This window comes from Dermochelys coriacea, chromosome 4, assembly GCF_009764565.3.
Source record: "Dermochelys coriacea isolate rDerCor1 chromosome 4, rDerCor1.pri.v4, whole genome shotgun sequence".
NCBI lineage: Eukaryota > Metazoa > Chordata > Testudines > Dermochelyidae > Dermochelys > Dermochelys coriacea.
The window spans coordinates 21,108,401-21,132,541 of NC_050071.1; the positions used below are offsets into that span (position 1 = coordinate 21,108,401).

The 24,141-nt window shown below is 45.9% G+C and overlaps 1 protein-coding gene across 6 annotated transcripts in view; it reads left to right on the forward strand.

Annotated features, from left to right (window-relative positions):
- Positions 1–9,743: 9,743 nt before the first annotated feature.
- The window catches only part of HERC3 (HECT and RLD domain containing E3 ubiquitin protein ligase 3), a 122,638-nt gene continuing 108,240 nt past the window's right edge, over positions 9,744–24,141 (forward strand). Inside the window, exon 1 of one of the 6 annotated variants that reach the window (XM_038399716.2) lies at positions 9,744–9,942. The gene's annotated coding sequence lies outside the window, so the exon portion shown is untranslated. Of the gene's footprint in view, positions 9,943–11,136; positions 11,241–24,141 lie in introns of those variants that run through there. The other 5 variants (XM_038399714.2, XR_005292583.2, XM_038399720.2 and 2 more) reach the window with 5 other exon arrangements.

Sequence of the window (24,141 nt, forward strand, 5' to 3'; positions counted from 1 at the left end):
ACCACTGTTGTCAAGATTCCCTCCCCACTCTGAACTCTAGGGTACAGATGTGGGGACCCATGAAAGACCCCCTAAGCTTATTTCTAGCAACTTAGGTTACAAACTTCCCCAAGGCACAAATCCTTCCTTGTCCTTGGATGGGTACTGCTGCCACCACCAAGTGAGTTAGACGAAGATTCAGGAAAAGGACCATTTGGAGTTCCAGTTCCCTAAAATATCCCCCCAAGCTCTTTCACCCCCTTTCCTGGGGAGGCTTGAGAATAATATACCAACCAAATAGGTAAACCAGATTCTTAAAAAACAGAACTTTTATTATAAAGGAAAAGAAGTAAAAGAAGCACCTCTGTAAAATCAGGATGGAAGGTAACTTTACAGGGTAATCAGATTCAAAACACAGAGGATTCCCCTCTAGACAAAACTTTAAAGTTACAAAAAACAGAGACAAAGGGAAAACTCTAAGCATAGGGAAAATTCACAAGGTAAAAACAAAAGATAATCTAATGCGCCTTGCCTTATTTACTTTGGGTATGTCTACACTATGAAATTAGGTCGAATTTACAGAAGTCGGTTTTGTAGAAAGCATTTTTATACAGTCGAGTGCGTGTGTCCCCATACAAATGCTCTAAGTGCATGTAGTCGGTGAACTGTGTCCACAGTACCGAGGCAACCGTTGACTTCTGGAGCTTTGCACTGTGGGTAGCTATTCCACAGTTCCTGCAGTCTCCACTGCCCATTTGAATTCTGGGTAGAAATCCCAGTGCCTGATGGGGCTAAAACATTGTTGTGGGTGGTTCTGGGTACATATCGTCAGGCCCCCATTCCCTCCCTCTCTCTGTAAAAGAAAGGGCAGACAATCGTTTTGCGCCTTTTTTCGTGAGTTACCTGTGCAGATGCCATACTAGGTCAAGCATGGAGCCCGCTCAGCTATCCGTCACCGTATGTCTCCTGGGTGCTGGCGGACGTGGTACTGCATTGCTACACAGCAGCAGTTTATTGCCTTTTGGCAGCAGACAGTGCAGTATGACTGGTAGCCGTCGTCAATGTAGTCCTGGGTGCTCTTTTAACTGGGCGCCTGGACAAACATGGGAGTGACTCAGCCAGGTCATTTCCCTTGTTTCGTCACATGGCGACTGAATCCTACCGGCAGTGCACTGTCTTTTAATCTGCAGCTAGCAGAAGACGATGGCCAGTAGTCATACTGCACCGTCTTCTGCCAAGCACCCAGGAGGTGACAATGGCTAGCGGTCGTACTGCACAGTCTGCTGCCAGCATGATGTATAAAGATAGATGAAGTGGCTCAAAACAAGAAATAAACCAGATTTGTTTTGTATTCATTTTCTCCTCCCTCCCTCCCTCTGTGAAATCAATGGGCTGCTAAACCCAGTTTTGAGTTCTATCCTTGAGGCAGCCATTCAGTTTCTTGCAAAGCCACCCCCTTTGTTGATTTTAATTCCCTGTAAGCCAACCTGGTAAGCCATGTTGTCAGTCGCCCCTCCCTCCGTCAGGGCAACAGCAGACAATTGTTCCGCACCTTTTTTCTGTGCAGACACCATACCACGGCAAGCATGGAGCCCGCTCAGACCACTTTGGCAATTAGGAGCACATTAAACACCACACGCATTATCCAGCAGTATATGCAGCACCAGAACCTGGCAAAGCGAAACTGGGCAAGTAGGCGACATCAGCGCGGTGACGAGAGTGATGAGGACATGGACACAGACTTCTCTCAAAGCACGGGCCCTGCCACTGTGGGCATCATGGTGCTAATGGAGCAGGTTTATGCGGTGGAACGCCGATTCTGGGCTTGGGAAACAAGCACAGACTGGTGGGACCGCATAGTGTTGCAGGTCTGAGATGATTCCCAGTGGCTGCGAAATTTCGCATGCGTAAGGGCACTTTCATGGAACTTTGTGATTTGTTTTCCTCTGCCCTGAAGTGCAAGAATACCAAGATGAGAGCAGCCCTCACAGTTGAGAAGCGAGTGGCAATAGCCCTGTGGAAGCTTGCAATGCCAGACAGGTACTGGTCAGTCGGGAATCAATTTGGAGTGGGCAAATCTACTGTGGAGGCTGCTGTGATGCACGTAGCCAATGCAATCAAAGATCTGCTGATATCAAGGGTAGTGACCCTGGGAAATGTGCAGGTCATACTGGATGGCTTTGCTGCAATGGGATTCCCTAACTGTGGTGGGGCCATAGACGGAACCCATATCCCTATCTTGGCACCGGAGCACCAAGCCGTCAAGTACATAAACCACAAGGGGTACTTTTCAATAATGCTGCAAGCACTGGTGGATCACAAGAGACGTTTCACCAACAGCAGCGTGGGATGGCTGGGAAAGGTACATGACGCTCGCATCTTCAGGAACTCTGGTCTGTTTCAAAAGCTGCAGGAAGGGACTTTCTTCCCAGACCAGAAAATAACTGTTGGGGATGTTGAAATGCTTATAGTTATCCTTGGGGACCTAGCCTACACCTTAATGCCATGGCTCATGAAGCCATACATAGGCAGCCTGGTTAGTAGTCAGAAGCTGTTCAACTACAGGCTGAGCAAGTGCAGAATGGTGGTAGAATGTGCATTTGGACGTTTAAAAGTGCGCTGACACAGTTTACTGACTCGGTTAGACCTCAGTGAAAGCAATATTCCCACTGTTATTACTGCTTGCTGTGCGCTCCACAATATCTGTGAGAGTAAGAGGGAGATGTTTATGGCGGGATGGGAAGTTGAGGCAAATCGTCTGGCTGCTGGATATGCACAGCCAGTCACCAGGGCGGTTAGAAGAGCACAGCAGGGTGTGGTGCGCATCAGAGAAGCTTTGAAAACCAGTTTCATGACTGGTCAGGCTACGGTGTGAAAATTCTGTTTGTTTCTTCTTGATGAAACCTCCCGCCCCTTGGTTCACTCTACTTCCCTGTAAGCTAACCACCCACCCCAACTCCCTTCGATCACCGCTTGCAGAGGCAATAAAGTCATTGTTGCTTCACATTCATGCATTCTTTATTAATTCATCACACAAATAGGAGGATAATTACCAAGGTAGCCCAGGAGGGGTGGTGGAGGAGGGAAGGACAAGGCCACACAGCACTTTAAAAGTTTAAAACTTATTGAATGCCAGCCTTCTGTTACTTGGGCAATTCTCTGGGGTGGAGTGGCTGGGTGGCCAGAGGCCCCCCCCCCCACCGCATTCTTGGGCGTCTGGGTGAGGAGGCTATGGAACTTGTGGAGGAGGGCGGTTGGTTACATAGGGGCTGAAGCGGCGGTCTGTGCTCCTGCTGCCTTTCCTGCAGCTCAACCATACGCTGGAGTATATTAGTTTGATCCTCCAGCAGCCTCAGCATTGAATCTTGCCTTCTCTCATCACACTACCGCCACCTTTCAGCTTCAGCCCTCTCTTCAGCCTGCCACTTACTCTCTTCAGCGCACCACCTCTCCTCCCAGTCATTTTGTGCTTTCCTGCACTCTGACATTGTCTGCCTCCATGCATTCGTCTGTGCTCTGTCAGTGTGGGAGGACAGCATGATCTCAGAGAACATTTCATCACGAGTGCGTTTTTTTCGCCTTCTAATCTTCGCTAGCCTCTGGGAAGGAGAAGATCCTGTGATCCTTGAAACACATGCAGCTGGTGGAGAAAAAAAAAGGGACAGTGGTATTTGAAAAGACACATTTTATAGAACAATGGGTACACTCTTTCATGGTAAACCTTGCTGTTAACATTACATACATAGCACATGTGCTTTCGTTACAAGGTCGCATTTTGCCTCCCCCCACCGCGTGGCTAACAGCGGGGAACATTTCTATTCAGCCATAGGCAAACAACCCAGCAAGAACGGGCACCTCTGAATGTCCCCTTAAGAAAAGCACCCTATTTCAATCAGGTGACCATGAATTATATCACTCTGCTGAGGATAATACAGAGAGATAAAGAATGGATGTTGTTTGAATGCCAACCAACATACACTGCAATGCTTTGTTCTACAATGATTCCCGAGTACGTGCTACTGGCCTGGAGTGGTAATGTGTCCTACTATGGCGAATGGAATAAGGCTGCCCTCCCCACAAACCTTTTGCAAAGGCTTTGGGAGTATATCCAGGAGATCCACGAATGTCAGGGCAAATTAATCATTAAACATGCTGGCTTTTAAACCTTGAATAGTATTTTAAAAGGTACACTCACCAGAGGTCCCTTCGCCGCCTGGTGGGTCCAAGAGGTAGCCTTGGGTGGGTTCGGGGGGTACTGGCTCCAGGTCCAGGTTGAGAAACAGTTCCTGGCTGTCTGGAAAACTGGTTTCTCCACTTGTTTGCTGTGAGCTATCTACAACCTCATCATCATCATCTTCCTCATCCCCAAAACCTGCTTCCGTGTTGCCTCCATCTCCATTGAAGGAGTCAAACAACACGGCTGGGGTAGTGGTGGCTGAACCCCCTAAAATGGCATGCAGCTCATCATAGAAGTGGCATGTTTGGGGCTCTGACCCGGAGCGGCCGTTGGCCTCTCTGGTTTTCTGGTAGGCTTGCCTCAGCTCCTTAAGTTTCACGCGGCACTGCTTTGGGTCCCTGTTATGGCCTCTGTCCTTCATGCCCTGGGAGATTTTCACAAATATTTTGGCATTTCGAAAACTGGAACGTAGTTCTGATAGCACGGATTCCTCTCCCCATACAGCGATCAGATCCCGTACCTCCCGTTCGGTCCAAGCTGGAGCTCTTTTGCGATTCTGGGACTCCATCATGGTCACCTCTGCTGATGAGCTCTGCATGGTCACCTGCAGCTTGCCACACTGGCCAAACAGAAAATTGAAATTCAAAAGTTCGCGGGCCTTTTCCTGTCTACCTGATCAGTGCATCTGAGTTGAGAGAGCTGTCCAGAGTGGTCACAATGGAGCACTCTGGGATAGCTCCTGGAGGCCAATACCATCTAATTGCGTCCACAGTACCCCAAATTCGACCCAGCAAAACTGATTTCAGCACTAATCCTCCTGTCGGGGGTGGAGTAAGGAAATCGATTTTAAGAGCCCTTTAAGTTGAAAAAAAGGGCTTTGTCATGTGGACGGGTGCAGGGTTACATCGATTTAACGCTGCTAAATTCAACCTCAACACCTAGTGTAGACCAGGGCTTACTCTTTTTGCAATATTGAGACTCATTTTAAGAAGATTTTAGGAGAAGGAGTTTTCTGACCTGATGCTTCTCTGTTTCCCCAGAGAACACACAACAAAGAGCACAAACAAAGCATTCGCGCGCCCAGATTTGAAAGGATCTTCTTTCCTCATTGGTCCTTTTTGTCAGGTGCCAACCAGGTTATTTGAGCTTCTTAACCCCTTACAGATAAGGAGGAATTCTAGGCTAGCCTTAGCTGTATGTTTATGACAACTGTCTTAAGTTGATGGCTGTGTCAAGTATCCCTCTCCTCAGCTTGTATGAAAACCAAGCTGTCCAAAAAGCATTGCACACTTACATTTAAAAGCATCACTGTAATGTTTTATCATCCATGTTCATAATAGCTTCATGATCTCTTCAGAAGTGAGATAGTCAGAGAGCTCTGCCAATTATATTTCATAGGTAGGGAAACGCACATCTTGTTGACGACAATAATTCCTGAGTCAAGGTCTGGTTCCTCTGTAATGACCACCATTGCTGGAATCCAATATATGTAGATTGATTTTTCAGAATTACATGTGGAACTATAAAAAAGAGTCAAACACTTCACAGCATGTACTGCTCTTCACTCAAGTGAGGCTATAATAAACTATTAAGGACCATATTGTTAATGGTATTTAGACACCTAATATACAGATAGGTGCCTAGTGGGATTTTAAAAATGCCTAGGTGCCTAATGCCTATTGATTTTTGCATCTTTAGGTGTCTAAATACCTTTAAAAATAATGAAAGCACTACAAAATTGAGTGTAGACCAGGCCTGGATTTTGTGTTCTAGAAAATGTATACACATGCCATGATATCTCATTGTTGAGTAATTGCATAGGAATGCCAAAGAGAAGGTGAGTGGGTGTCAAAACTCACTAGCCTGTCATATGCAGACTGAAAAACCAGAGGAAGAAAGTCTGCAGCACATGCGAACCTGAGCTCAGGATGCAAGAAATATATGAACATAACAGTAAAAAGAATAGCAGTGGGAAGAGAGGTTATTTTATTTATTATTTTAGTTATTGGTACTGCTGTAGCTTTGAAGGATCTCCATCAACTTGACACCTAGTCAATTAAAAACGTACTTTAAAAATAGTTTCAGGTTTCACATTTGCCTTTCAGAGTAGCAGCCGTGTTAGTCTGTATTCGCAAAAAGAAAAGGAGTACTTGTGGCACCTTAGAGACTAACAAATTTATTAGAGCATAAGCTTTCGTGAGCTGTAGCTCACGAAAGCTTATGCTCTAATAAATTTGTTAGTCTCTAAGGTGCCACAAGTACTCCTTTACATTTGCCTTGTGTTCGTCTCACAAATGTTGTGGGTTTATAATCACATTTCCCTATACTTCTCATGGTTTCCTTCTCCTCTTATAGCTCCGTCAAAGACCCAGGCAAACAAAAGACAAAATTAACAGTATATGGGAGAAAACACGGAAATTGACTAAACACAAAGTGCTTCCAAATCACAAAGTAAACAAAGCAATAAATAAATAAAATAAAAAGAGAAATATATTTTTCCTCTAATCCCTTATTTATAGTCATCTAGAGGCAACTTGTAAAAACAGTACACGAAACATTTTCAGTCAGAAGTGTAATTTTTAAGTGGATGGTCTTTTAAGCAAAATAAGTGTGCTAAATGCAACATGTAAGGGTGGATTGAACTCAATCAGTGTAGAACCCTGGAAACTGCAAGGGAAAGAAAGACTGTAGATATTGGGCTTCATTTCTAAAACTAACATATGATATCTTAAGTGGCATTGAAACAGTGTTGGTCCTCTGCACAGGGGTGATTTTAATACTCAGAGCCTGACTTGAAAAAAGACTATGGAACCTGGCCTATGAAGTATAGACCCCCTCACCTACTGCTGAAATGCAGGTAGCCTTTGGGAGAACGCAGAAGCTTTTAGACAGCCCAAAGCAATATTGCACAACAATTTAAAATCAGAAAATGAGTCATCAGTAGTTATAGCTGTGTTCTCACTTGAAACCCCCCTCCCCGAATTTATAATTTGGCTGAAACTCAGTAAAAAAAAATCTGAGCCTCAGGGCAAATATTTTTTTACCAAATGTCTCCAAAGACTCCAAAAATTAAAAGATAAAAAAGGGAAATAAGCACTTTGACGTGATGTTGTTATAAAAGAAGGGATCTTTCATGCTCATACAACTACAAATAATATTTTGACAGAAACGGTGAACCTCACTTGAATAAAATATCTTTACAGATAAAGGCCCCAATTCTGCAAAAATGTATGCACATGCTTAATTTTGCACATCTCAGTAATCTCAGTGCTTTAAATACAATTATGGATGTGCTTAAAGTTAAACATGAGCTGTATGCAGGATGGGGTGTGATTGCTAACAGGGTGACATTTTTCAAACATACTCAGCTTTGAAGTCAATGGGAGTTTTACTACTGATTAAAATGGCAGCAGAAGGAGGCCTGCACTGATGATTTTGGAGACCTCACCCTATGTCTTCAATAATCTCCTTCACTTCTGTGGACTGGGAGGACCTCACATGAGCAGATATCCCTAGAGGGCACAAAAGACAGGGAGGGAGTGCTACTTAGAACATAAGAACAGCCATACTGGGTCAGACCAAAGGTTCATCTAGCCCAATATCCTGTCTTCCGACAGTGGCCAATGCCAGGTGCCCCAGAGGGAATGAACAGAACAGGTAATCATCAAGTGATCCATCCCCTGTCGCCCATTCCCAGCTCCTGGCAAACAGAGGTTAGGGACACCATCCCTGCCCATCCTGGCTAATAGCCATTGATGGACCTATCCTTCAGGAGTTTATCTAGTTCTTTTTGAACCCTGCTATAGTCTTGGCCTTCACAAAATTATCTGGTAAGGAGTTCCACAGGTTGACTGTGCGTTGTGTGAAAAAATACTTCCTTTCATTTTTTTTAAACCTGCTGCCTATTAATTTCATCTGGTGACCCCTACTTCTTGTATTATGAGGAGTCAATAAATAACACTTCATTATTTACTTTCTCCACACCAGTCATGATTTTATAAACCTCTATCATATCCCCCCTCAGTCATCTCTTTTCCAAGCTGAAAAGTCCCAGCCATTCTATACCGCTAATAATTTTTGTTGCCCTTTTCTGAACCTTTTCCAATTCTATTGTATCATCCCCCTTCTTGATATCCTGCACAAAATCCCACCACCTGAGTTCCATGGGGCTCTGCCAGGTTTATGGGGGAGGGAAGGGTGGAGTCACTGTCTTTCATTCCTTTCTCAGAAGAGGAGATGTAAGCAGCAGAGCTCCATGCCAGAATTATTGCTGCTTCAAGCAAATGCCATGGTTTGGGTGGCCTCTTCACCCTCACTCACTCCCCTTCTATCCAGGGGGCAATCTGAAGTAAACTCATTGAGATGAAACAGCTGGAGATTTCTTGTCCCTCCGGTTTCCCTTGGGGTGCACGCCAGGACAATTTTGTCCTGGCAGCAGCAGGTACATTTAGAGATGGAGATCTTCCCCAGTGCATTTGTAAAACGCCTCCTTCGAGAGCTCATGAAAACCTGCTTGTCAGCATCAGAAATTTTACTTTCAAGAAATTAAAAGCTGTATGTAGTGTGTTGTGCAAGGCACTGCCTGCCTGCGCCATGTCCTCAGCACTTGTGCACGGGGGTGGACAGTCCCCATGTTAGCCAAGCTGTATGAAATCATGTGCAACCTCCAGTTAAAACAAGCAACCTTTTGTGATTATTATGCAAATAATGAGGCTCCCAAGTCTGATTCACCCCATGTGATCCTTACACATGAGCCTTTGCAAAAATACCAAACTGACTGGTGCCGTGGGGCATCCTAATTCAGCGAACTCATTTTTTATCGGATGGACATGCAGTTACCTAGCCCTCTCTCTTGAATAGGGGCTCATTCAGTGAGCACCATTCCTGTCCTCTGTATGAGGCAGGGGTCCTGTGGAAAAAAACAGTACATGATCATAGAGAGATAAGGTGGGTGAGGTAACATCTTTTATTGGACCAAGAACAGCTCTGGGTGGCTCGAAAATTTGTAGAAAAACAGTAGTTGGTCCAATAAAAGAAATTACCTCACCCTGTCTAATATCCTGGGCCCAACACAGCTACACCTACACCGCATAGTGCGTGATGGTTTAATTACTGATGGTATCACAAGGCATGTGCAGAAGGAGGGTGAATTAAGTTGCACAGGCAACCTTAATGTTGGCCCTTCCTCGCTGTAGAGTGCTTGACTTTGTAAGCTGAGTCTTTTCACATATTTAATGGGAAAGATATCATCCTTATCACATGATTTCTCACTTTATGCCTGCGATATCAGCTCTCTATACGAAGCCTCTCTCTCGGTCTCCTGAGTGCACCCCAGACACTCTCACTTTGAAACCACAATGCTGGCTTTCCTCCTAGCATTGCCTTGCTTTGACCTCACCCATTTAAAAGCCCAGGAGCAGATGCTCGAGTTCAGACCGTTTTCTATGTAGCTCCTCCCCACTTGCACGTGGAGCAGCCGCCCCCACCTCGTCCCGCAGCCAACGCAAGCGAGGCACCTACGTGCCCCTTGCACACTCCGCTTCTGCACGCTCCCCCTCCCAACCCAAGCCTTAGCCCCACCCTCCCCGATCCCTTCTAGGACGTGGCGATTGGTGCAGCCGGGAGAGTTTCTGGGGCCCCCATTGGACGTCTCGCCGCGCCAGTCACCTCTGTCGGCCTGGCTGCTTCCTTGCTAGGGCTCGGGGAAAACTTCCTTATTATCGTGCTGGCGAGTGACCCGCAGGGTGAAGCCGCGGCCCCAGCCAGAGGTGCCGCCGCCGCTGGAGGTGAGTCGCGCTGGCTCGCTCGCTCGCTCTCCAGCCGGGCAGCGCCCCAGGGCTGTGACCCCAGCTTGCTGCCGATTTCAGATCCCCCCCGGCAGGCATTTTTGCCGTGGGAGGAGGCAGAGCCGCCGCGCTCAGCTTTGCGGGGGGTGGGCAGGGTTGTGAAGCTGTAACCAAGTCCGCCCCGCGAAGCCCTTTCCCCCGGGCTAGCTCTCCTCCCCAGGGATTGCCTGCGTCGCCAGCGGACGGGGCGGCTGGGAGGGAGATTATTGCTGGCGTTTCTTAGCCCGAGGTACAAGCAGGTTTGCCTGACTTTCCCCCTCCCCTCTCCCGTTTCTGTGCATAAGGCGAAAAGGGCCAGGGGGAAACAGCCAAACCCTCGCACAGCTCAGTAGAGGCTGGGCTGTGCAAGGGACTAAACCCGCTCATTTTGCAGCGGGAGAACAGGGCTTTGTGAGCTATGTACTCAGCTGCCGAGCGAGGAGAGCGAGCGAAGATCGTACGGCATGTAATCCGGAGTAGGCGGCTTCTTGCAAGCTGCTCCTTCGCTTTTCTGCAGCCTGCCGGGGTTAGCAGCGTTGGCCTCCAGGCTTTTCCAGGGAGATAGGGGGTGTGCATTTAAAGGACTTGTCTGGGTGGTGTGGGGGGTTTCCTGGCTTTCCTGGAATTGTGAAAAGAAAAGGAGTACTTGTGGCACCTTAGAGACTAACAAATTTATTAGAGCATAAGCTTTCGTGAGCTACAGCTCATCCGATGAAGTGAGCTGTAGCTCACGAAAGCTTATGCTCTAATAAATTTGTTAGTCTCTAAGGTGCCACAAGTACTCCTTTTCTTTTTGCGAATACAGACTAACACGGCTGCTACTCTGAAACCTGGAATTGTGGTTTCTCTCACCACTCAGCTGATACACACAGCACAGTTGATAAGAAAGATCGACCGTTTTTATTAGTGAGGCAGCTACTTTGCTGCAGAATTTGTCAAGATCCAAATGATCTAGCCTGGATTTTATTTAGGGCAGATCTTATTTATCTACCTTGTGCCTGATACCTCCAGGAATGTATTTAGAGGGATGTTGCTTAGTTCTGCAGTTAAGTCTTTACCCTTTTACCCAGTTCAGCATCTTATTCTCTCCCTGTCTGGCCCTTTGTAGGGGGCAGAGACCAATTCTTAGTTTCATTTTGGCCTGATATTTTCAGAAATGCTGCGCAACCCCCGACTCTCCGCCTCAGGAGCTCAGCGGCAGCATCTTTGAAAAGCAGACCACGTGTTCCAGGCAGAGCATGCAGCTTGCATACCTTTGTGTGAGTGTGTGCATGCGTGTGCAAGCATCATCCACGAACTCCTCCTGGGCTCTGAGGACAATGAGGTCAAAGATAAACTGGCTTGTGCTAATAGTGAGTGGGGCTTGGTGGTGACTTAGATATTTGGGTATCCTGTAGGAATTACAGTATAGTAAAGTTAATACACTAGCCCACCTGTATCTTGATAGAGAAGTGGCTTTAATAAAGGGTTTTTATCTGCGGATGCAAAAGTCTTGGGAACTATAAACGGATGTTATGGGGTGTAGCTCTACAAAGGAGTACACTGTACTTCTGCGCACCTCAGTGGCATGTGTCTGCATATATGCTAAGAGATTAAATTGTAATATATGGAAAATTCATTCATCTAGAAAATCTTAAATCACTATTAACAGTTTAATGGTCTAGCCTGTACTGTACCATTAAAGATACTCTAGAAAATTGCACAGGCAAGGATCCTGCAAGCTGTTTTCACACATGAATAACTTTAGTCATGTGAGTAGTACCACTGACTTCAATGGGACTACTCTCTTGAGTAATGCTATGCGTTTGGCAAGATTGGGTCCTAATTCGGTGTCCGTTTGCATATGATTTATTTTTAAGAACAAAAATTGGCTTCCGTCCAGCATAAGGCATGGCAGATGTCCCAGGAAAATAGATTCTCAGAGTCTTTTAAATGCATTGTAGGCAATTTATTTGTGGCTATGTTCCCCAAACAAAGAAGCACCCTCTAAAAGTCTAAAGCATATAGCTAGTGAATACTTTCTGGGGTTCTTATTGACTAAAATAATCAGCTGAATTAGCATTTTGTTCTCAAAAGCATTTTCCCCCGTCCTAGTGATCATGTGGCCGTAGTTTGCCCACCTCTGCCCTAACTACATCGACCTAAGCTCTACACCTCTCGTGGAGGTGAAGTTATTAAATCGATGTAGTGGGCGACTTATGTTGGCTGGAGCACCATTGTAGTGTAGACGCTTACAGAGTTAGGTCGACATAAGCTGCCTTATGTCAACCTAAAACTGTAGCGTAGACCAGGCCTAAATCTTGAATACTGGGGGTCGGAGTATGAGTAGGCAGTAAAACACTCCCAGGGAAACTGATTCCCTTTGGCAATCCCACACTAGTGGGAATGAGTGCTGTGGCCAGAATGCCTTGTGTTATTGTATGTTGATTCCCCCCCCAATAATCCAGCCCTTTATGTGGTATAAGAGTGGGGGTTGGGGGGGGAGCACTCTGCCTCCTGTAGACTCTTGAGCATCCGTGCGTGTGAAATTTCAAATGGTGTGTGTCATTGTCTTTTAATTTTGGGGATCCCAATTTGTTGCACTCAGGCCGTGTCTATGCTACCACTTATGTCACTCATGGGTGTGAAAAAAAAAACACATGAGCTTCTCCCGGCGACGTAGCTACCACCACTTGTAGAGATGGTTTTATTATATCGATGGGAGAGCTCTCTCCCGCTGGCATAGAGCAGCTACACGAGTGATCTTACAGCCGCACAGCTGCATCGGGTCAGCTGTGCCTCTGTAGGCTCACTAGTGGAGACATGGTCTCAGACTAGTAGATAAGGGTATCATCCTGGAGGGTGCTAAGTGCTGGGGAGGAGTTCTGAGCACCCCCTGCTTTTGTTAAAGAGCGGGAATTGAGGGTGCTCAGTGGCCTTTAAGAAGCATTTGGTACATTGCAGGATCTTGTCCAGGCATCGTGTGCTGAATGCTGTCTCCAAGAAATGAGGTGAGACAGAAATCGATGATGATGATACTTTAAAGATGTGCCCATGTAACTGACATGATGCTATTGTCATCTTGTCCCTCCCCTTGTGCCCCTGGTGCCCGCTTATGATCCTCGCTTGTTGTGTTGAATTTAGATTGTGTGCTCTCTGGGGCCAAGAGCATGTGTCTGCCTTTGAAAATGACAGAGCTAACTCAGAGAGAACTCCACCGGAACATTACTGCAGGTCGTGGGCCAAGAGCAAAAAGTAAATGAGCCGTCCATCCCTAGGTCGGCCTCCCAGGCAGACACCCCGGGGAGCCCCCTTAGCATTCTGTTGATGCTGAGGCTTGTGATTATGTAGCTGTCTGAAGACTCAATGAGGCTCCACTTAAAAGTCTGTCAGTGCTCCTACCTGATCAGCTGGCAGGATTGTCAATGGAGAAGAATGTGAAGCCCTTCCAATTTCTTTTGCCCTCCACACCAGGAGGATTCTCGGTCTCTGGAGGATGGGCGGGGGGAGAAGGAGGAATGGGGTGTTGTACCTGGATCTCCTGCACGCCAGGGCAAAGGTGGTCCCCAGGTGATCATCTGACCCATTCACTCTGCCAAAGACTCACGCCCTAGAATTTTAAGAAGTTGACTGGATTTTTATTTCCATAGTCTGGTGATTATTTTCGTTACCAGATTCCTCTTTCAGCCCTGTTAGCCCCATAAATAGGTGTCCATGCAGTGGCACCATGCGTCTGAGATATAGTCACATTCTCTGACTTTTTTTCCCCCTTTATGTACTAGATGTTAAAAGGGTCACAGTCCTCACCTGGGCTATAAAATAGGGATTAGGAAGATTTTTGTTTGAAATGTTCCACATGTTGAGGATACTTTGCTTGTACAACAGAAGTGAAGGTGTCATGTATTCTGTCACACGGGGAACTGTTCTTGTAAGCCTTGCACTTTTTTGCTGCATATCCTGTTTTAGCTCAAACGTTGAGTTATAGCAAAATAAGGGTGGCTAGGACAAGAATTCCTTCCGTTAGGAGGAAAAACATTGGACTAGGGCAGTGGTTCCCAAACTTGTTCCGCCAGCTGTGCAGGGAAAGCCCCTGGCAGGCTGGGCCAGTTCGTTTACCTGCTGCGTCCGCAGGTTCGGCCGATCGCGGCTCCCAGTGGGACGTACTGGCCGCCGCTTCCAGCAGCCCCCATTGGCCTGGAGCAGCGAACTGCAGCCATGGGGAGCCATGATCGGCTGAACCTGCAGATGCGGCAGGTAAACAAACCGGCCCGGCAGGGGCTTTCCCTGCACAACCAGCCGAACAAGTTTGGGAACCACTGGACTAGGGCTTAGCAAAGGGACCGTGCAGTAAATTCTGTAATTATTGGGTCAGTGTCAGTAGAAGAAGCCCATTAGTTACCACTGAAGTCCAGTGAACAACAGTGAAGGAAAAGTTTATTTGTTCATGCTCCGCCAGTTGGCAGACATCACTGTTTTGGGAGCGTTCAGCATTGAGCGTTGTTTGTTGTGAGTACAGTACCGTGTTTACTTTAACTCACTTTCCCAGAGGTGGTGTGCTTAGAACAGCAAGTTCCTATAATCACATGAGGAGGCTATTAGATGCCATGTTGGTAAAAAGAGCTACCTATGTTTGTTTAGTATGATGCAGTGTTGTGTAGGACAAAAAGGTGTTAGTGTCCTATGACTACAGGGGCTTTAATGGGCCACTTCTTCTTAAGTGGTTCCTTAGAATACGTGTTAACTACTTGTGCTAAACCAGGGGCCGGCAAACTTTTTGGCCCGAGGGCCACATCTGGGTATGGAAATTGTATGGTGGGCCGCGAATGCTCACAAAATTGGGGGTTGGTGTGCAGAAGGGGGTGCGGGCTCTGGGGTGGGGCCAGAAATGAGGAGTTCAGGGTGCGGGTGTGAGGGCTCTGGCCTTGGGGGTGCGGGTTCTGGGATGCAGGAGGGTGGGTACAAGGAGTTCAGGGGGCGGGAGGGGAATCAGGGCTTGGGCAGGGGGTTGGGATGCTGGAGTGGGTTGGGGTGCAGGCTCCGGGCTGCGCTTACCTCAAGCAGCTCCCGGAAGGAGCCGCATGTCCCCCCCTCCGGCTACCCCTTCCCCAGATGCTGCCCCTGCAGCTCCCGTTGGCTGCAGTTGCCGGCCAATGGGAGCTGCGGGGGCGGTGGTTGGAGCAGGGGTTGCGTGCGGAGCCACCTGGCTGCCCCTATGCATAGGAGCCAGAGGGGGGACATGCTGCTGCTTCTGGGAGCTGCGCAGAGCCACGGCACATGTGGAGGCCGTGCTCCCCGGCAGGAGCTCAAGGGTCAGATTAAAATGTCTGAAGGGCCAAATGTGGCCCCCGGGCTGTAGTTTGCCCACCCCTGTGCTAAACTGTTCAACCTTGTATTTAGGTTGACACCCTGAGTACCTTTTCCAGACCTGAAGAAGAGCTCTGTGTGACGCAAAAGCTTGTCTCTCTCACCAACAGAAGTTGGTCTAATTAAAAGATATTACCTCACCCACCTTGTCTCTCTATTTAATTAAGTTATATCTACACGGCACTTTGGTCGGTAAAACTTTTGTCTGTCAGGGGTGTGAAAACAACACCGACCGACAAAAGGTTCACCCATGAAAAGCACCAGTGGGAGACACACTCCCACCGACAAAGCTACCACCCTTCATTGGGGGTGGTTTTATTTTGCTAGCAGGAGAGCTCTTTGGAAGGTTGGGATTTGCAGATGTCTCTGCAAACAAACTGATCTGCTGCAATACAACCATTCTAATCTGTAGATGTTAATACAAATCCCACATGGAGGTGGTTGTGTTCAGATTTACATGTCAGGTTCTATTGAAAATCAGTGAGGAACACAGTGGGCATGTGCTGTGGTTGGACTTGCCAAAGATCTTTGATCTTGCAGATTCGGACCTAATTTACAAAAGGGATTAGTGACTTTATTAATTAATGGAGTCACCAATGGGATGCTGTTGTGGAAATAGCAAATGTCATTCTGGGGTGTATTGCATAAAGTGGCCACACTGGATCAGACCAATGGTCCATCTAGCCCAGTGTCCTGTCTTCCCACAGTGGCCAATGCCAGGTGCTTCAGAGGGAATGAACAGAACGGGATGGATCACTCAATAATTTCCCTATCGTCCGTCCCAGCATCTGGCAGTCAGAGGCTTATTAACAGGCGTGTTATATGTAAGACGGGGTGGCAGTTGTTCAGCTCTACTTGGCACTGGTGAGACCTCAGTTGGAGTATTGTGCGGGTCCCTCCTCCCTTAACATGCTCAGCCCCTCACCCCAGCAGCTGAGCCCAGGCCTGGAGTGAGCCACTGCTGCCTCCCAGCCAAGCTCTCTCCGGCAGAAGCAGCTCTGTCACGCTCCCCACCTGGCTGCCGGGGAGAGCAGCTGAACATGCCGGGGGGAGGCGCAGGGAGAGAAGGACAGAGCACCTCTCCCTCCCCACCAGGCCAATCTGTGTGTGGCGGGCGGGCACTTGACCCCACATGCCCCCCCACATGTTGCCTCTGCGTCCTTAGACAATTTTGGGGGCTTTCACTTTCACAGGATGGCACCTCTGGAAAAATCAGATTCCATTTCCCAGGGGTGTCTCAAGTTGTGCACCCATAATGACTAGTCACTTTTGAAAACTTATATATATATATATATATATATATATATATATATATATTTTCCCTTTACCTGCTGTCTGTCCTGGAAGATTTCCACATGGTGGCCATCAGGATAAAGGCTTGTCTACACTACAGAATTAATTCGACTTAAGTTATGTCGATGACCATAAGCCATTTTAATTACATCGGTTGTGCACGTCCACACAACGCTCCTTGTATCTGCGAAGCGTGTCCACAGTCGTTGCTCTTGCATCGACAGAGAGAGCGTTGCATCGTGGGTAGCTATCACACTGTACAACTCGCCACCCTCTGTAACCCTCTGCCTTTGGGAGCTCTGGGAATGGATTGTGATGCATCATGGGGAGGGGGGCGTGCTTGCCATCCTGTGCTGCAGTTATTTCCATCCCATCATTCCATGGGCTTCCAAATTTGTTTCGTGACGTTTTTCAACAGCCCTTGTAAACTGTGCACCCGCCATCTCTGTCTAACAGCATGGATCCTGAGTTGCTGACCATTGTGGTGATGAACGTTATGAACACAACACGTCTGGTCCTGCATTATTTCATGAGCTGCGAAACAGAGAATGACTCGGTGGTGCCTGCCCTGCTGGCTGCCATGGAAACAAATAATTCAAGATTGCTGCTGGCATTCACGGAACAGCTGCATGCGGTGGACCGTCGGTACTGGGCTCGGGAAACAAGCACTGAGTGGTGGGATCGCATCGTGATGCATGTATGGGATGATGAACAGTGGCTGCAGAACTTTCGGATGCGCAAATCCACCTTCCTGGAACTGTGTGCGGAGCTCGCCCCAGCACTGCGGCGCAAGGATACCAGAATGAGAGCTGCCCTCACTGTTGAAAAGCGAGTGGCGATTGCTGTGTGGAAGCTGGCAACTCCAGACTGCTACCGGTCAGTCGCAAATCAGTTTGGAGTTGGAAAGTCCACTGTGGGGGCTGTGGTAATGCAAGTGTGTAGGGCCATTAATCGCCTCCTGCTACGAAGGACTGTGACTCTCGGTAATGTGCAGGAAATAATTGATGGCTTTGAGGCAATGGGATTTCCTAACTGTGGAGGGGCAATAGATGGAACTCATATCCCAATTTTGGCCCCAGACCATCTTGCGAGGGAGTATATCAACCGAAAGGGCTACTTTTCTATGGTCTTGCAGGCGTTGGTGGATCACCGGGGCCGTTTCACTGACATCAACGCAGGGCGGTCAGGGAAAGTGCATGATGCACACATTTTTCAGAACACTGGACTGTATAGAAAGCTGCATTCTGGGACGTTCTTTCCAGACCAGAAGATCCCAATGGGGGATGTTGAAATGCCAATAGTGATCCTGGGAGACCCTGCCTATCCCTTGCTGCCATGGCTCATGAAGCCTTACACTGGGAAACTAGACAGCAGCAAGGAGCGCTTCAACAACAGGCTCAGCAGGTGCCGAATGACCGTTGAACGTGCCTTTGGCCGATTAAAAGGTCGTTGGCGCTGCCTTTTTGGCCGGTTAGATCTCGATGAGGAAAATATTCCCATGGTCATTGCAGCCTGCTGTATTCTGCATAATATTTGCGAAGTGAAGGGGGAAAAGTTTCCCCAGGAGTGGAGCACTGAAGTTGATCGGCTGGCTGCTGATTTTGAGCAGCCAGATACCAGGGCAATTAGAGGGGCACAGTGTGTGGCTGTTCGAATCAGGGAGGCCTTGAAAGAGCATTTTGACCATGATTCCCAGTAATGTGTCTAAGCATTTGGCCAGGCACTGTTTACTTGCTGCCTTGAATGGCCCCTGTAGTGCTTGCTTCCTGAGCTTTAATTGTAGTGAGCAAATGTTCCTGCCTATAGCCACTATGTTTAAATGTTAGCACCAACTAATGTGTGTATGACTCAAATAAAAAGTCAATTTGTATCAAAGAAGAAAGTTTAATAACGGGTCAAAACACAATTTTTTTTGTCAAACTAGGGACATGGAAATGAGGAACGGTCTCGGTTACGGCTCTCACAGCTGAGTGTGGCTCCAGCTTTCACTGTGAAACAAGTCCCTAGGGGTGGAGTGCAAGGCGTACTGCAAGGGACCGGGAACATGCGTAGAATGTGGTGGGGAGTTTGGGGAGGGCGTAGAATGGAGTTCTGTATTAGCTGCAGGGGGACTCGTGCGTGGATGTGCTCTGACTGCAGCATGATGAGAGTCTTGAGCATCTCTGTCTGGTCCTCCAGTAGCTTCATCATCTGCCCCTGCCCATCTCTCCTTTCCAGGTATCCATCCTGAGTTTTTCATTAATTGTCTCACTCCAACTCTTGTTTCGTTATGTGTTATATCTGTTGATTGCAACACTTCACGTACTGCATATCCTCCGTACTCCTCTTAGTTCGCTGCCTTATCTGATGGTGGCGCTTCACCGGTGTGGAGGAGTTGGTCCTCAAGGACACATCTGCAGAAACCAAAGAAATAATGAACAGCGACAATATTGTGAGTGCATTCACAGCTGTGAATCATAAAATGTACACACACCTCTTTCTCACGGTTCCTTGGGTAACACACAGGTCAGCGCAAGTCCCAAATGTGGTGAGTTTGGCAGAGGATGCAGGGGAGAATTGGGAAGAATGGACGAAGGATCTGGGTGGTTTCTGAAGGGGGTTACTTAAACTCTGGTAGAATTCAAGGGAGACTTTTCTGAATATTGGTACCCTTTTCCACAGGCTAGGGTAATCGAACCCGATATCTCATTCCTAAGGGTAACCTAGGATGCAAGGATACATCTCCTGCTTGCATGTGGCTTCAGACCGGCTCTGTATGCTGCTCGCCGACGTGCCACTCTGGTCCCTGCAGAAATAATTGTCAGATGGTGCGACAAAGTTTCCTACAGCATGGGGGAGAAACAAGGCAGCTCTGCCAGGGAACTTTTGAAAATTTCCTAGACATCTCTGTGGAGGATTCCTGGGACATCTCGGTGTACGTTAACAAACTTTTCCGCCTGGCCCCTACTGTGTAGATGCGCAGGCTCTGCTGCATGTCCCTTTCATGCCCCTTCTTCTGCATGCCACTAGCAATCAGCCTGTAGGTTTCAAAGCTCCTACAGCTGGAGCGAAGCTACAACCCCATATACTCAGCAGATACAGCAGCTCTCGTTTTCTCCACACGGGAGTGCATCTGTTGTGGAAAGCCAGCACGGTCTGCTGGGAAGGTGCTGTGTGAACGGTCCATGCATAGCAAACAGGAAGAGGAATTTCAAAAATTCCCAAGCCTTCAAAGGGGGGGGGCACATACCAGTGTACCTTCAGGACAGTGGAGTTCAAACTGCTGACCAGAGCAGTTAGGATGGGCATTGTGGGACACAGGGCTGTCCTTGGGCATAGGCAGAATACAGGGCTACCTAGGGCACCTGAAAATTTGGGCTTAGTGTTCACCCAGCCGGATCTTCCTATCTCTGTTCTGACCCTTCCTGCAGGCTCCCACAGCTGGCTGCTGCAGCCTGGTGACTCTTACTCTGGAAGGGATCTAGTCACTTAAAAGTGAAAAAGCCTTCCTGCCTGCCAACCCTATTAGCACAACATTGAAACTGTTAAAGAGCCATTCGAGGCTGAAGCCATTTAACAGGCATTTGCCAACCCCCAGGTATATACTGTCAGTTTCTGAATTTACTGACAAAACAGTAGTGCATTACTGTAATATTTACTCAGAACATGCTAGTCTACATGACCTTAGTTTAAAATTTGCTTTAAAAATATTTCATTAGTGAGTTGGTGAAGATTATAAAATCACATCTCTAAAAAATCCTTGCATAGATTTTTAGATGCACAGTCATCTTTAGTCTTAAATGCTTGGATCTTCAGAGATATGGTTTTTTAAAAATAAATCCTTCAAAAGGCCACCCTTATCTAAAATACACATTTTAATTTTAATTACTACAGTAAATAAAAGTTGCTTCCAAAGTGTTCCTGTCCTTTCTGTCCATCCCTTTCTCTCTTCACACTCCCTCCCTCCTTGAAAAGAGCCCTTAACGGGACAACAGCCCTTTCCTTCCAGATAAATGGACAAAGAGTCTTCCTTTACTTCTGACTATCTGATGAACTAGTTTTAAGAGAACCCTCCAGCAAAATCTGTACCTAGTAAGATATAAAAGCCTTTGTTATGCCTAAAATCTTTGGAAACATATTTTTTAAAGTTGGTGAAATTTCATGAACATGTCTATTGTTGTGGAGATCACACAAAGTAAATTAGTGTTCCCTTTTTCTAAAAGCAATGACCATTGTTCTAAACACACTAAACCTCTATGACTGATTTAAAATAACGTCTTTGTTTCAGTGAGTTAAATATGTAGTAATCTGGAATGATTACTTTATGAAGGTTTAAGATACATTTAAAATATAAAATCAGTTTAGAAATACTGATTAAGAAAATGTAAAACAGAGAAGAGCTGCATCATGTATTCCATAATATGTAATGCTGTATTCAGCAAGACATCTGACTCGCCTTTATTACAAAGTTTTTGCAAATAAATCTCTGACAAACTTCAGGGCATATCAAAAAACCTGTGACTGAAAGTTTTTATTCCCAAGTTTAGTGCTTTTAATTAGGTATCTTCTGCATGTCCGGTCTTCACCGTCTGGCATGCAGTGGAAAACATGCTCCATTTTCTTTAGAAAGAAATGGCAGAAGAGTGTTTTTTTTTTTTTTTTTTTTTCAAATGTCATTTGCTTCAGTTGGGTTCAGGGATTTGGCTGGAAAGGGGTGAGAAGAGTGGGGGAGGGAAGAAAGGAGGGAGAAAGTAGGGAGAGGCCAGGGGCGGAGTGAGGGTGGGGTCTGGGGCAGAGCAGGGGTGGAGTATGGGTGGGGCCACAGGCAGAAGAGGTGGGCTGGCAAGCTAGCCTCCTCGAGTGACAGCTTCACCCACTGCCCATCAGGGTGGATTTGATTTAAATCACGATTTAAATCACTAGTCAGGAAGACTCGATTTAATAATGGATTTCTACATAAAAGTGCATTCTTGTTGGTTGTTATAACCTTAATACATATTCTTCATAACTCAGAGATAGATGTAGGTTTTATTTTTAGAAGGTACACACTACACATTTTTAAGTGATTTATTTTGAAAACTTTTCAGATTAGGTTTACAGCTATATCAGAAAATGAATGATTGTTTGCTTATATTATTTACCAAAGGTAATTGAAGCAGATATTTCTGAAGTCGTTGGGAGGTGAACTGTCTCCAATTCAACAGATTAATCATTAATATTTGGAGGATTTTCTGGCTATGCTGTATTAGGAGGAGAACATCACCAGACAGACATTTAAACTGTTTTATTTAACTAAAACCACAACGTTATGTATTTTGGATTTTTTTCTTCATCAGCAAACATATTTTAACAAAACAAGCATATGAATTTTTGAATTTAGTTAAACATTCAAGTTTTTAAAAATCAGGTTTGTTTTTATTAAAATTTGTTTTTAACTAAAATAATTAAATGAAATATTAAAAAAAAATTAAATTGACTGTGTGAGCCAGATCAACATGAGAAACTTAAAATGTTGGCTTCTGCAGCTAACTCAATCGTCTTCACCTTCATTTTCTTTTTTGTTCATAATCTGGAAAAGAAAAACAAGCTTTCCTGCTTTTTCAGGTCCCAAACAATTTTTCAATTTGGAATGAATTAGTCCAAAGGAAGAAAATATTCTTTCTATACTGGCAGAAGAAGCTACTGCTGTTAAAAGTGAGATTATCACTTCAAAAGTCTCTGAATTTATATGCTGAAATGACTTTCACTGGTGTGACTTTCTTTAAAACATCATCAGCAAACATATATTTTTAGAATGGTGGATAGTCTTCAGAATCCTGTATGTTGACGACTGATTCTCATAAACAAAATCAGTCAATGCAGTTATTTAATTATTATTACCATACTGCTCATTTAGTATTGCTCATTGCATTCACTGAAACTCAGTACTACTTTAAAGGTGAAATTGTAAAAGGAAGATCTGCCTATTTCAGCTATTTATTTTTTTTATCACAACTGCATCTAAAATGATAGTACCGTAGAGTACTTTTTGCTCAAACATGAGAATTCAAGAATAGTCCAGAAGGAAGACAGGCAGTCGTTAAGAAAGAAGTATTAAATAAAAAAGTTTACCAACCTGAAGATCCTGCATGTTCAGACATGTTGCTTTCATCTCTTCAATGCAGCTTCCTCCTGAGAAGGAACACTTCTCATGATGTTGTTTCACTTGTGCAACCAGGTCTTGCATTTCTTTATTGCACTGTTTGCATTTTGCACGCATGCCTGTCTTACCCACAGGTAGAGAAACTTCATTCAAATATTCCCAAACTGGGTCTCTTTTACAGCCTGTTCCCAATATAGGTTTTCCCTTCTAGTAAGAGAATGGTATGGTAGATCTCAAATCAGTGAAGGCTTCACTCAGAAAGACCTCAAGACTTCTGGAATCTGCTGCTCAAACAGTTTCACTTTTGTTTCTACTGCCTGTCCCTCCCTTCTCACATTCATCTCCAGACTTCTCCTTGTCCAGATCTAGTCCGACCCGAGCAATCTTCTATTCATTGAACTTTTTGAAACTTTATACTTTTAGAGAGAGGTAAGGGATTGACTCTGTGTACACAAATTTGCAGAGGGACAATAGGATTGAGGTCTGTTATTTCTCACCTCTATTATTTTTTTTTATTTAAAAACATTTTTGCTGTTAACAAGCATGTTATCTCTGGAGACACAAATCCAGTTTGAGAACTGCAAAACTAAGCATCTCTGATGGTATCTTCTAGACTGAGCACTGAATCCCATTGAGTAGAATGAAAGATTAACCTAAATAATCTATACAGAAGCCCCTGGAACCCCGTAAGACTGGATCCCTAATCCATGAACTATTGGAACTCATGTACAAAACTTTTTCTTAAACATTACATGAATATATTGTCTCATACTATAGAATTAGAATTTATAATCCCTATTCTATGATGACATATCTTTTGCGCTATAATGTATTTTAATTAAAACTATCTTAGATAGGTTTTTTCCTCAAAAAGCATTTTATCAAAAAAATCCGATGTAAATAAAAAAAAATCCAATTTTAAAAAAAAAAAAGCATTGATTTTTATCCACCCTGCTGCCCATAACAACAGGTAAGAGCAGGTTGGCTCCCGCACATTGCAGTGTCCTTAGGTCGGGGCTGTATTCACAGAGCCGAATGCGCCAGTGCTGCGCATTCTGCGTGAAGGAGAGGGTACGGGGGTCTCTGTGAGGAACTGTAACTCTCGCCGCCATGAGGCGAGCCGGGTGTCTCGGTATCCTTTGCTGCCCCGCTCTGACATAGGGGCACCAGTTTAATAATACTGCGTAGGGCCTCTTAAATCCTAGGGTGGCCCTGGTGGGACAACTCATTATGTTCAATTAGGGCGGCATAACCAACCGCAGGTCTACGCTGGCACTGCATCACTCTAATTGCGTCGCAAAAAGCTCTGAGCTGCTCGTTGAGGTGGTTTTATTATGTCGGCGTAGTAGGGGAGTTACATCTGTGAGAGGAGCATTTTGGTGCGTTCACCGCCATTGTTTTGT